This window comes from Tenrec ecaudatus, chromosome X (genome assembly GCF_050624435.1).
Source record: "Tenrec ecaudatus isolate mTenEca1 chromosome X, mTenEca1.hap1, whole genome shotgun sequence".
In the NCBI taxonomy this organism is placed as follows: domain Eukaryota; kingdom Metazoa; phylum Chordata; class Mammalia; order Afrosoricida; family Tenrecidae; genus Tenrec; species Tenrec ecaudatus.
In genome coordinates this window covers 46725306-46738352 of record NC_134548.1, presented here as the reverse complement: position 1 = coordinate 46738352, position 13047 = coordinate 46725306, and the positions used below count along the sequence as shown (strand labels likewise).

Genomic DNA, 13047 nt, shown 5'->3' with positions numbered 1-13047 from the left:
GGGCCCTCGTGTTAATTTAAGTCTTTGGTTTTTCAGAGGCTGTTATAATAATAACAGCATAAAATCCTGTTTTTGTTTTTTAGCTTTTATGCTTAATTTTAAATCTTTCTTGATTTAAAGCGTACACATGAAATGCCGAAGAATTACATACAAACGATTCTTGTTTTTCTCTATGTTAATGATAATCTGTTGCATTACTTTCTTCCCCATAGCTTCTATGTACCACATTCTCCACCCTGTTCTAATCTATAGCAGGGTTTCTCAATCTTTTTTAATCATATTTTCTCATATTACAGCTTTCTGAGCTTCTTATATATACACCCCTCATCTGGGCTATTTTCCTCTCCACCTCTCTTTGAGAATCATAGTTGCATTTATTTTCTCCATCTTAGATTATAGACATATTTTCAGCTTTGTGCAGTGGCAATATAGTAGCCAGTGAGGTTTATCCAAGGCGTGATTATTGGTAATAGAAAGTTTCCGAAATAAAATATTATGATTTCGAAATATTTTTTAAACCTCCTTAAGATATGAAAATGTAACAGCTGTTCAACATCTCTAGATTCTAGTACATGAGACTCTTAATGCCTACTAGTACCTGTATCATTTTCTTTTCCTGTTAACTAAAAGGTCGGCAGGAGGAAAGCACAGCCTTGGAGACCCTGTAGAGCAGTTCGCCTCTGTCCTATTACTGTGAGCCAGAGTCAACTCCATGGCAGTGGGCTTGGTTTGGGGTTATCAATTTTATTTAGAAAACAATTTATATGCTTCAGAATGGGTTTCTATCTAAATCTAGTGCAGACTGGTGAATCAGATTCTGGTTGCATTGAGTATCGATCCAGTTATAAATAATGTAAATCTGGATCTGTAACCCCACACTTTAAAAATTACTTGAATAGAGAATGAGATGAATCAGTTTATTTTTGTTTTGAACAATGTATCTGCTCAAAGTAGGTTTTGAATTTATGTAAACAATGACACTTCATTTTATGGCATTCATATTAAAGGAAAAGACTAGTCCCTGCTTCTGTCAACAAGAGTGCAAAAGATAACAAAAGTTATAAATATTGTGTTTCTGTATTAAGATCAACAGTATTCTTTTTTAAAATGGGAACACCTTTTACAGCAGCTAATATTTCATATTACTCAGTTCTACTGCCTTATTTTTCTATTTCACACTAGCAAATGTGATAAGTTGACTTTATCAAAGATTAGCTTTGTATTAAGCACATGAGATTCAGTCTGCATAGGAATATCACTATAACAGAGCAGATCTAGTTTACCATCTTTAGCTTTCCAAACATGTTTCTAGTATACAAGAGGATTTCAAAAAATTTCATGGAAAAATGGATAATAGCTTTTTCCCACCAATTTTTTAATTTCTACTTTGAAAGTAAACTTTAGTAATAAAATACTAGATATCACTTATCTAAATTTCAGAGAATTCTGTAAAGCTTAAGAAGTCAAATAAAATTCACATATTATATATAAGGAATTGTTTTCATAGAATTTCTAGACGTTCCCTTCAGCAGTTTTACCAATCTAACTTCAGTTACTTAATGATGATCTACATAATTACTATGTTGACTACTTTTCTTAATGATTTGGCTTTCACAATTTAAAAAATTTAATCCTATTAGAATATCTATACAGTTAACTTTAAGACTAAAAATGAATAAGTGATCAAACTTACCTGTACCAGTAGTTAATACCAGCTCAGGCTCTATTGTGCAGGAAGTGATGCTAAATTTCAGACTTAAAATTCTTCAAGCATCACTCTTCCAGAATCCTCCTGTTGTAGTCAGTGTAGATTCCTGCATGACATGGACTACAGAGGGGGGGAAAGTTAAACAAAATATTGAATAAATAAAATAGGGTAAAGTAGCAACTCCCTTCTCAAAAATAAAAGAAGGAAACAAAACATCATTTCTCTATATCTGTTGTGAGAGGAAGTTGGTGGACAATATATACACTGTACTTCCTTGTCATTATTTCAAGAACTAGTTTCACGTCACTTAGCTCAGTTAACATGATTTGCTGAAGTTAAGGTCAAAGGTTTAATCCCCTTGCTAATTAGGGAGCCATTCTATAGTGTCTAAATTTGTCTATAAAATTGTTTGTGGATGGCTTATTTATATTTCATCTTTACCAAGAATGAAAGAGGAATAAAACTCAAAGTTTTCTTAACTAAAGCAGTACTAGAATCAAATACAGAGCTTAAAGAGAACTTAATGGTTAGCTATCGGTTGAGACCCTTTATTTTAAATTTGAAGCCAAAGCCTAGAGATGCAGACTATTCAACAGGGATTGCATCAGGCTTTTTTTTCTTTCTTTTTTTGTAATCGTTTTATTAGGGGCTGATACAATTCTTATCACATTCCATACATACATCAATTGTGCAAAGCACATCTGTAAATTCATTGCCCTCATCATTCTCAAAACATTTGCACTCCACTTTTACGTGAACCTACTCTACTTCTAATTCTTCCTTATTCCAGTGCAAAGACGTACAGTTGGAAGTATCTCAAAATATAATTTAAGTAATCCTGGAAGGGGTCAGAACTTAAAGACAAAATAAACCTCAATAAAATAAATTATGACATAAAGATTTATAAAGTCAATTATATATATAGGATTATTTAATCGGTCAGTGAACTAATAATAAAATGAAAACTGAGAGTGTCCAGCTGAAATCAGACCAGAGTCAAACAGTACCCTTGTTGAATAGTTAAGCCAGGGAAATTCTGCAAAGTAAACTTGAAACCTCATTTCATTACACCTAAACATTTTCCAAAATAATTCAGTGGCATTAAGTCGATTCCAATTCACAGCAACCCTGTAGACTAAGGTACAGTGTCCCTGTTGGCGTCTCATACTGTAACTCTTTTTGTAAAAACAGCTTTATTGGCATATAATTCATATATGCAGTTTAATAGTTGAATCCTATTAGACTGTAACTTTTTAAAATAATTTTATTGGGGATTCGTACAACTCTTATCACAATCCATACATATATCCATTGTGCCAAGCACCTTTGTACATTTGTTGCCATCATCATTCTTAAAACATTTGCTTTCTACTTGAGCCCTTGGTATCAACTCTTCATTTTTCCCCTCCCTCCCCACCCCTTTCCTCATTAACCCTTGACAATTTGTAAATTATTATTATTTTGTCCTATCTTACACTTCACCCACTTTTCTGTTGTCCGTCCTCCAGGGAGGAAGTTATATGTAGATCCTTGTAATCGGTTCCCCCTTTTTAACCCACCTTCCCTCCACCCTCCCAGTATTGCCACTCTCACTACTGGGCCTGAAGGGATCATCTGTCCTGCATTCCCTGTGTTTCCAGTTCCAGTGTATATCCTCTGGTCTAGCTGGATTTGTACAGTAGAATTTGGATCATGATAGTGGGGGGAAGAAGCATTTAAAAACGAGAGGAAAGTTGTATGTTTCCTCATTGCTACACTGCACCCTGACTGGCTCGTCTCCTCCCCAAGACCCTTCTGTAAGGGGATGTCCAGTTGCCTACAGATGGGCTTTGGGTTCCCAATCTGCACTCCCCTTCATTCACAATGATAGGATTTTTTTTTGTTCTTTGATGCCTGCTACCTGATCCCTTCAACACCTCATGATAACACAGGCTGGTGTGCTTCTTCCATGTGGGCTTTGTTGCTTCTGAGCTAGATGGCCACTTGTTTACCTTCAAGCCTTTAAGACCCCAAGTACTATATCTTTTAATAGTCGGGCACCATCAGCTTTCTTCCCCATATTTGCTTATGCACCTGCTTTGTCTTCACTGATTGTGTTGAGAAGGTGAACATCATGGAAAGCCAGTTTAATAGAACAAAGTATTCTTGAATTGAAGGAGTACTTGAGTGAAGACCCAATATCCATCTGCTACCTTAATACTAAACCTATAAATAATAAGTACATAGATCTATTTCCCCATCATCATATATAAATATATTTATATATGTGCATGCCTGTATTTCGACCTCTGTAAATGCCCTTTGCCTCCTAGTTCTTTTCTCTATTTCCTTTTACTTTCCTCTTGCCCCACTATCATGTTCAGCCTTCATTTGGGTTTCAGTAATTCCTCTGTTACATTTCCCTTTAGCAAGCCCTACCAGGCCTTTTACACACTCCTCACCTCCGATTGGATCACTTGTTCCCTTGTACCTGGGTTTGTTAGCACTACTTCCTTTCCCTACCTCCCCATCGCCCATGTCCTCCTGGAACCATCAGTCGTATTGTTTTCTCCTCCAGATTGTTCATCCAGCCTATCTTATCTAGATAGACATGCAGAGATAATAATATGCACAAAAACAAGACAGAGCAAAAGAAAAGAAAACAACAACAAAAAATACCAATGATATAAAAAAGAGAAGCCTGTAAATAGTTCAAGTTCTGTGTGTTGACCTTTAGGACTGTTTTCCAGTTGAATCTGATGGGTGCCACGCCCTAGCACCAAAGTCTATTTTGGGGACTCCCTTGGGACTTCCTTGCTCTGCTCCCCTTGTTGTTCTGTTGCCCGCCCTTTAGTGCTTTGTCTCGGTGTGGTGAGGTCAGATGGGATGCAATTCCCACACTGTGTCCCCAGTGTTGTCCCCTGTAGGGTTATGGGTCAGTAAGGGGAAGTTGCGTCTCCTAGTGGGGCCAGGCATATGGTCCTCTCTGTGTATTGGCTACTCTGAGTGGGGATATTGTCCTCAGGGTTTGGTGGGCCAGGATGTGCTCCACTCTCTCTTCCTACCCCTTCATTTATTCCCGTGTGCTCTGATCAGACTTGTCCCTCTCCCTGAGCTGTAGCTTCAGTGCTGTCCCCTGAAGTGAATTCTTCTGTGGAGAGGGGAAGCTGTCCATGTAGTTGGGATTGGGGCTGGCCCCTCAGACCTCTCTACTGGTTTCCTGCTTCATGCCGGTATGTTGCATTCACATCTTGGAGCACCGAGTTGAAGTCTGGTCCCTTTTTCCCTATGGAGATATAAACAATACCCTCTCCTTGGGTGGGTTAGTGCCCTGTGCCCCTGCTACTCGATTTTTTTCTTTCTTTCTTTTTCCCGCCTCCTTTGTAGTTGGCTATGATATGTATCCCTGGATTTGTAGACTGTAACTCTTTAAGGGAGTAAAAAGCCTCATCTGTCTTGCACTAAGCAGCTGGTGGTTTCAAATTGCTGATCCTGTGGTTAACAGTTCAGTGTGTAACCAACTATGCTACCAGCGCTTCCTTTGTTTATTCTTTATTTGAAATTAGTAGAATCACTTTGCCATCTCTCATAACCTCTAATACTTACCTTATTACATGTTGATTGCATAAATTCTCTCTGGTGGTTGCTAATATGTCTCTGTAAAGCAAAAGTGAGAGCGTCCTTACGTTTTTGGATTTTGTTCTGCTGTTGTTCAGGAGCCCTGGTGGCATAGTGGTTTCGAGTTGGGTTGCAGTGCCCAAGGTCTGCAGTTCAAACCCACCAGCTGTACCCAGGAGAAAGATGGCATTTTCTACTCCCATAAAGAGTTGCAGTCTCGGAAACTCGAAGCGGCCATTCTACCCTGCCTTAGAGGGGCACTAGGAGTTGGCATCAACTCACTGCCAGTGAATTGGTTTTGGTTTAGTTTAATTTGGTTTAGCTTAGCTTACTTTGGTTTAGTTGTTCATCTATGCAATGTTTGTCATCATTTAATTAAGAACAGTGACATATCCAGGATCTAAACATTGTGTCATTTTTGCTTCAGCAACTTTGTTTCATCGAAGAAGGAATTACTTTGACCAAAACAGTTTGAAGCAATTTAGAAGGAAAGAATGGAAACGAAATGTTCTTTACGTGATTGAAAGCTAGTTTTAATATTACTTGTTTGGGGCTTGGTTCAAAAACTGAATTAAACAGGGATCGACTAGAGTTTTAACCAATACACTTGCTCTCCACAGCCTTATTTCATTGTCCCCGAACTCAGTGAATGATGCCATCATCCCTTCATGTCCTCAAGTCAAAACCTAGGCACCATCCATGATTCTTTACGTCATATCTCCCATCTAACTGCTTGCTGCCTCCCTAAGCAACAATGCACTCAAACGTAAGAACAATTGTGAGGATGATCCAGGACCAGGTGATATTTCATTCTGTCCTGTTTCTTTCATAGGGTCACTTAGAGTTGGAACCAATTTGACAGCACCTAACAACCATGACGTCAGGGCTAAGGAGCCCTGATGCCATTGGGCTGCTTAACCACAAGGTTGACCGTTTGAAAGTACTACCCACTCCATGGGAGAAAGATGAAGCTTTCTGCTCCCAAAAATATTTACAGCCTCTGCTCTGTAGGGTCGCTGTGGGTCAGAATTGACTCGACAGCAGTGAGTTTGGTTTGGGGTACTATTTGCAAACTATCCTGCTATATGTGCTTTACCTGTGTGTCTTACTTAATCTTCACAACCACATGTGAAATAACTGCTATGTTTAATGAAATTATACTCTCTCCTCTTAAAGGTAAGGAAAACTGAAGCTCAAGAAGGTAACGTAAGTTGCCCAAGATCACACAGGCAGGCAAAGCTGACCTGAGAGCCATGGTCCACTAGTAGTTCCATCATCTGTCATGAGTAGTGGTTGAAGTCTTTGATCTACAATTTGCACACCATGTGACTTGAAGAATGTAGGAGAGTCAGCCGGGGAATATCAGGAACCAGAGCATGCCAAGCAGAAGGAATACCGTGTGTAGAGGCCCCGAGCTGGTGGCACACTTAGGTGCAGTGAGGAAGCTAATGCAGGGTAGGCAGAGAGTGCTAGGAGATGAGATCAGGGGACTAATGGGGCTGGAGACTAAGCATATGTTGGCATATGAACTTTACTTTTTACACATAGTGAAACCGGAAGCCAAAGAAGGATTTTGTGCAGAGGAGTGATAAGCTTTTCTGGCTGATAGAGTCTGAGAGATACCATGAGGAGCAAGGATAGAAGCCAGAAAGCTAAGTTAAAGGTTTGTTGTAAGTAATCTAGATAAGAGGGGGCTTGGATCAGGGTGATAGGCGTGGTAGTCATGGGAGGGGGTTGAATTCTGGCTATTATTTCAAAGGTGGAGCCACAGAATTTCCAAACAAAGGAATTATTTATGGAAGATAAGAAAGAAAAATATGAGGAAAAGTCAATCATTATTCCCAAGAACTCTAGTGATTAGTGAATCAACAGATTTTCTGTTCCAAAAGTATGAATTCTATAAAGTCTAAAGTTAAAATCCATGTAGCTGCATTAAAAAAAATCACTTAGCTTTCTCAGATCGTATGCCTTAGCTTATCGTACCTCTTTAGCTGGTACACTAGTTGTCTATTATTGCATTTTTTACAAAATCACTGAAAAAAATAGTAACAACAAGAATAATCATCCCAACTCACAGATCCTGTAGATCAGACATTTGGAAGGAGCTCAGCCGGGCAGTTCCGACTCGGGGTCTCTCATGAGGTTGCAGTCGGGTGAGGGTGCAGTCATCCTAAGTGGCTCATTCAAATGGTTGGAAAATTTGGATACGAAAAGTGACCCCTTTGGATTTTTCTCAGTCAGTTCAATAGTTTTCTTAGGTTTTCTCTCTTCAAAATTCCAGTTCTGTTATCCAAGTCTAAATACCTTGGCCTAACTTGTTTTATTGTTGTTGTTGCTGTTGTTTATGGATAAGAAGAAACTTTTTATATACAAAAAGAAACTTTATATATTTAATATCCAGAAATCAACCCATCCCAATTTTAACTCAAATCCCTGGGTCAGATGGCTAACTGTTCTAATTACTTCCTAAATCATCTGCCAGTTACTCATCGCCCAAGCGTTTTACTGTGACCCTTGTAATCTACCTCCTTGAAGCACTGGCGTAATTTCCCAGAATGAAAGTCCTATCTTGAACTCAGTCTCTTTCTTTTGTGATATGCGTAGGCGCGTTCAGTGAGTTTTTTTATTCTGGAGCTTGGAGTATTTGAAGTGGTGCTGTGAGAGTGATACTCACAGGGCAGGCGCATTGTCGTTTATTTTGAAATTTCATAGTGGACTGACTGACGTCAAGAGTACACAAATGCTTTCCTGACTCACATCAAACATCAGAGTTAGAACTGGGATGCCTCGACCATTTTAATCAAAGCCCGAACATAAAGGTCACAGCACACCCGGCACTCATACCTGAACCTTCATGCTTTAACTAGAAAGTTATTTGAGGCTATCGAAGCTCTTGTCTAAATTGGCCACAGCTGACCTTTCAAGTATTCTTTCTGACCAGTCAGGAGGTAAGGACATTGCATCATACCTCAAAAAGAATAGCTCTTAAAAAGAGGGGCAGTGGCAAGTCTTTTTTTAGTTCAATGCATACCAAACCAGTAATTTACCTTTTGGAGTGAGGTACGGAGATGCTGCTCAAAGCTGCGGCTTATATAAGCACTTGCCGAGCCCTTGCTCTCTTCAGGATGTGGTGTCTAGCCACAATCTTCGCTCCAGTTTCCACACCACTTAAGCTCTTACTGCCTAGTATAAGCAATAATCTTGGGCGTTCTACCTTTTATCAGTGTAACAGGGAATCTCTATTTGCTCCAGAGAGCTAGTTCCTCAGGAAACAGGGGAATGTTCCTTCAAGAACTATCAGACAGAAATTAGAATCCAAAGTTTGGAAATTTATAGTAACACCAAAAATAAGCTTTGTCAAATGTGGTGAAGAAAGGTGATAGTATCCTACTATCAAAAGATTGGCATCTGGCGTCTTAAGGCTTGAAGATAAACAAGCAGCCATCTAGATGAGAAGCAAAAAAGCCCATAGAAGAAGCCCACCAGCCTGTGTGATCATGAAGTATTGAAGGGATCAAGTATCAGGCATCAAAGACCCAAAACAAAAAATTGTATCGATGTGAGTGAGAGGGAGTGCAGAGTGGAGACCCAAAGCCCATTTGTAGATAATTGGACAACCCCTTAGAGAAGGGACACAGGAATAAACGAGCCAGTCAGGGAACAGTATAACACGTTGAAATATACAACTTTCCTCTAGTTCTTTAATATTTCCTCCTCTCCCCCCCCCATTGTCATGACCCCAATTCTACCTTACAAATCCGGCTAGATCAGAGCATGTACACTGCTACAGACGAGCTCACAACACAGGGAATCCAGAACAGATAAACCCCTCAGGACCAATAATGACAGTAGCAGTATCAAGAGGGGAATGGGAAGGTGGGGGAGAAAGGGGGAGCCAATTGCAATGCACCTGCCCCCAGGGGATGGACAACATGGGTGGGTGAAGGAAGACATTGGACAGTGTAAGACATGAAAAAAAATAATAAATTATCAAGGGGGTTCGTGAGGAAGGCAGGGGGAGGGGGAAAACGAGGAGCTGATACCAAGGGCTCAAACAGAAAGAAAATGTTTTGAGAATGATGATGGCAACAAATATACAAATGTGCTTGACATGATGGATGGATGGATGGTGATAAGAGTTATACGAGCCCCCAATAAGATGATTTTAAAATATGTATATTATTGAATGATACGGGAAGCATCCAAAGAAGATCGGAGGGATTCTAAAATTGATTGTGATGATGGTTGCACAACTCTTTCATATATTTTGGACCATTGAATTGTATGCCACATGAATTATGTAATTATATGTCAATAAAACTGTTAAAAAGGACAAAAATGAAAAGAAGGGGGAAAAGGAAAGAAAATGAGCTTTGTAAACCAAAAAGGTCTAATTGTAATTGGACCTGATAATAAAGAAAAATTCCACTGTACTAGAGCTTTGACCTTTATCTTGTCATGTAGATGATGATTCATGCGATAAACATTGTGTTTTAGGAATGCACACTGCACAGTCTAGAAGCCTCAGTGGCTATCATACAATTGGAATGGCCTCCCAGGTAATAATTAGAAGGCAGATGGGAAATTAGTAGGTATGGGGAAGGGAAGAATTGGCATTGGGTGAGATGAAGCAAGAATATCTTAGAGCAGTCAAATTTTGAATTGCAACGTCTTTGAATCCATCAGATTTGGTTCTATTTTAGGGCTTCATTGCAAACCCCAAAATAGAGATTCCTGTTAATAAAATCATTTGATGATCACATTAAAAATTATTTAGTGTATGATATGTGAATTATATGCCAGTAAAACGTTTGGGAGAAAAGAAGGGAAAAAAATTATTTAAGCCACCATATTGCCAGCCACGGGTACAAGACACACACACATCTGCCCCGTGGGAGACAGTGAGAAAGATTGCAGTGGGGTTTAGGGAATTAGAAAGACTTCATATATCAGTGCTCAGATTTCTAATTACTAACTGCTTCTTTCCCAAACCAAGGTTTCCTGGCTATTTTATTGCCAATTCTTTTGAACATCTAAATTAAATTTCTTTAAGGTTGCATCCCCTGTTCCGTGTCACTTCTTATCCTTACTCAAGGGGACTAGAGAATGACTGACATCTAGGGGAGACGAGGAAGAGCTGGGCATCTGTGCCTGCTAGTTGGGCATCTGTGCCTGCTAGTTGGGCATCTGTGCCACTGCACTATGTCAAATGGGACAAGGAGGGCAAACTGCACCTTCATCACTGTGTAGCAAGGATCACCGTGAAGGCAATTCCCAGCTGGAAATGTATCTAGACCTCACCTTCCTGTATCTCCTTACCTTGTCACTTACCACTTCTGTGGCAAATCCTCTTTTTATACCCTTCTCATTCTCTGGAAATGAGTAGGTCACAAACTAGAAGAACTATGCTTCATCAACTGCCCCTGCAGCCATTCCCTATTATCCAGCTAGCTACCTGGAGCCAGGTCTAAACAAATGGATTCTGTCCTGCCAGCTCCTGTTGGCTCATTGCCCCCGTGGGCTCATTAATTCATGAAGACTGTTATCCATGTATAAGGAGTTCTGGTGGCATAATGGGTTACACATTGGGCTGCTATCTATCCACAAGTTCCCTGATTCAAACGCACCAGCTGCTCCATGGGAGAAAGATGAGGCTTTCTACTCCCATTAACACTTGGAGTTTTAGAACGCCAAAGGGGCAGTTTTACTGTGCCCTATAGGATCATTGCCATTTGAGATCTATTTGGTGGCAGTGAGTTTTTGTTTGTTTGTTTGTTTGTTTGGTTGGTTGGTTGGTTGGTTGGTTGGTTGGTTGGTTGGTTGGTTGGTTGGTGATCTATGCTTAAGTCTACCTATTTATTATAATCAGAAAGGATAGGGGCAAAGAGACACATTGAACATGGTCTTCAAGGGGTCTTGGCATAGGCTTTCATGGGCCTTAGGGGTGTATCATCCTGTCCAATGCATAGAAGTTCTTATCTATCTGGGAGGCCCCAAAAGAGAGTTCCCCAATGAATATGCATAATTTGGGCCTTAATGCTTTAATCCACTCCATGACTGTGCATGATTACATTAGGCCCCACCCTTCCTAAAGTTAGTTTGCCAGGTGGAGTGCGGGTGGAGGGACCTGTGTAATCTCTACTTGCCTGGGTTTGGGGGAAAACAATGATACTGTGATTGTTGGATTATTTTCAGAAACCAGAATCAAAACATAGCCAAAGCAAGTTCTTTGTCCCAGTGGGCCCTTTCCTCTTGAAACTCGTAGAGTCTGTATTCATTTTCTCTTGCTAAAGAACACCAAGTACTGAAGTAGTGAGGCTTCCAGGGACCACTTTTAGAGAATTAATAACAATAATAAAGATAATAAATGACAGGCATTGAAAGGCTTTATATATATATATAAATTTATATAATTTTCCAAATATTTCTACAATAGATACTAGTTATTACTATCATTTATAGATGATGAAATATCAGTTCAGAGAAAGTAAATAACTTGCCTGTGTTCTTAAAAATTATAGTCTGGATTTGAATCCAAGTAATTTTTTTTTCAGAGTCCATATTTTTATTTTTTTTTACATTTTATTAGGGACTCATACAACTCTTATCACAATCCATACATATACATACATCAATTGTATAAAGCACATCTGTGCATTCTTTGCCCTAATCATTTTCAAAGCATTTGCTCTCCACTTAAGCCCTTTGCATCAAGAGTCCATATTTTTAGCTGCTACTTTTTACTGACTCTCAGATTATAGTACTTTCCAGAATCTGGCTTATTGTTTTGGTTAAGGTCACCAAATACTTTAGTTGGCAAAAAATATATATCTCATTGATTTGCTTATATCCTGCAAAATTCCATCCATTTCCCTTTCCCAAAAGGGATAGAGAAAATTGGTTTGCACTTTGATTAAAAAGGGTATTTACTCATATTAAAATCTCCTTTCATGTTTTACATTTTGAGTCTAATATGTTGGGCCCAGCAAAGAATTCCAAATTAATAATTTTTGGCATTTTGGCATGTCTATATTTTCAACAGGAAAAATACTCTAAATATTTTTGAGGTACAAAACAAATACTTTGCCTTATTTTTAAAGCAAGATTTAAGCTTTGGTTCTCAAGTAGTAATTTCAGAAAAATCTCTTACTTGTCATTCTTAATTATAAAAGTAAGTAACATTGTCTTTTTGCCAGGCTCTACATGAACTATCATTTAATTTAATTCTCAAAACAATTCCATGAGGTGTAGGTAGTAGTGTTATCCACAATTTGCAAAGGAAACTTAGTCTACTTTTTAATTAATAAGGAAAATTAGTCTGTTTTTTAAATTAATCATTTTATTGGGGGACTCTTACAAATCTTATAATGCTCTATCATTATAAGCACATGTATACATATGTTGCTATCAACATTTCCAATTTTTTAAAATCATTTTATTGGGAGCTCTTACAGCTCTTATCACAATCCATACATACATACATACATTGTGTCAAGTACATAGTACATATGTTTCCATCATCATTTTCCATACATTTTCTTTCTACTTGAGCCCTTGGTATCAGCTCCTCTTCTTTCTTTTTTTTTTTTTCATTATACCAGATTTTTTTTTTTTACATTTTATTAGGGGCTCATACAACTCTTATCACAATCCATACATATACATACATCAATTGTATAAAGCACATCCGTACATTCTTTGCCCTAATCATTTTCAAAGCATTTGCTCTCCACTTAAGCCCT

The 13047-nt window shown here is 38.7% G+C and overlaps 1 protein-coding gene and 1 pseudogene across 8 annotated transcripts in view; both read left to right on the top strand.

The window, feature by feature from the left end:
• CASK (calcium/calmodulin dependent serine protein kinase) overlaps positions 1–13047 on the top strand; it is a 450866-nt gene that overhangs the window by 261542 nt on the left and 176277 nt on the right. The window lies entirely within an intron of this gene.
• LOC142435182 (U4 spliceosomal RNA) lies at positions 410–540 on the top strand (annotated as a pseudogene).